Below are 1,088 nucleotides of genomic sequence, written 5' to 3'. Positions count from 1 at the left end.
CTAAGATGTTTCACCTGCCTTACCAAGACCATTCTTAGTCTACTTTTTAAAGCTACCATACCTTAAATTAGTGAAAATTTGTTAACTGCTGAATAGATAATAAGCTTTTTTTTTTAATCCAGAGGATTAGTTACATTTTTAATTAGTAAAATTACCAATAAATTTGAAATAGCATGGGAAATCTTAGAGATCACAGTAATCAGTGAACGGGATATGTATATAGCCCTAAAATCCGTAGGCTGAGTACATATCCACGCATTTATTCAGCATGCTTCTGAAAGTGGGGATACATGAGAAGTTAATCAGTTTAACATCTGCCTTTCTCACTCGAATCTCCAATCACCTTGTACCATAGTATATACATAAGCAATTAGGGAACGTTAAACTCTGACAGGGAGACCAAGTCAGAGTGAAGGGCAAACGTTTAGCAATCATGTTCAAACAGAAGCTGGCAAATAAGGAATTATCTCCTCACAGAGCCAAATACTTCACATTCTTGAGAAATCACATTCAGTTTCTCATTCCGGTGAATATTTTCACATTTTACTTGTTGCCGCCAAAAATTACTGATTTATCACTAAATGGTTTGCGTTAGAAAACATTTTTTTTTTTTTTTTAATTATAAAGAAATCCATTGGACAGACGCTGGGTGTCAGTTTCCTATGGGGGGAATGTCTTGGAGGTACTGTAAAGCTAAGTCCGTCCACTTCATTTCTTATTCTTTAACAGGCTCTGGGGTGCCGCCATCGTCTTGTTCAGGTTCAGAAAGCTCATTCAGTGACATTGCAACATCCTCATAGGGCAGTTTGTCTTCTCACCAAGCATCACCCATCAAATCCAAGATCCTCCCATTTCTCTGAGCTTCACTGTCCATTCTCCAGCTGACTAGATCTTGTAATATTGTACATTTTAAGGTTTTAATGTTATGTGTCAACTTGACTAGAACATGGTTCCCAGTACTGTGTGGTGGTCCTCCATTTTGTGATCTGATGAATTATCCTACATTTTATGGTCTGATGTAATTATCCTCCATTTTATATGCTATAAATCCTAACCTGTAGAAGTAGGCAAATCCCATAAGTAGCAAA

General features: G+C 36.9%; 1 pseudogene; it reads right to left on the bottom strand.

Moving 5' to 3' along the window:
• Positions 1 to 652: 652 nt before the first annotated feature.
• On the bottom strand, positions 653 to 874 carry LOC102829337 (annotated as a pseudogene).
• Between the last annotated feature and the right edge of the window lie 214 nt (positions 875 to 1,088).

Source organism: Chrysochloris asiatica, unplaced genomic scaffold, assembly GCF_000296735.1.
Source record: "Chrysochloris asiatica unplaced genomic scaffold, ChrAsi1.0 scaffold00101, whole genome shotgun sequence".
NCBI classification, from domain to species: domain Eukaryota; kingdom Metazoa; phylum Chordata; class Mammalia; order Afrosoricida; family Chrysochloridae; genus Chrysochloris; species Chrysochloris asiatica.
This window is presented reverse-complemented; position numbering and strand designations above follow the sequence as displayed.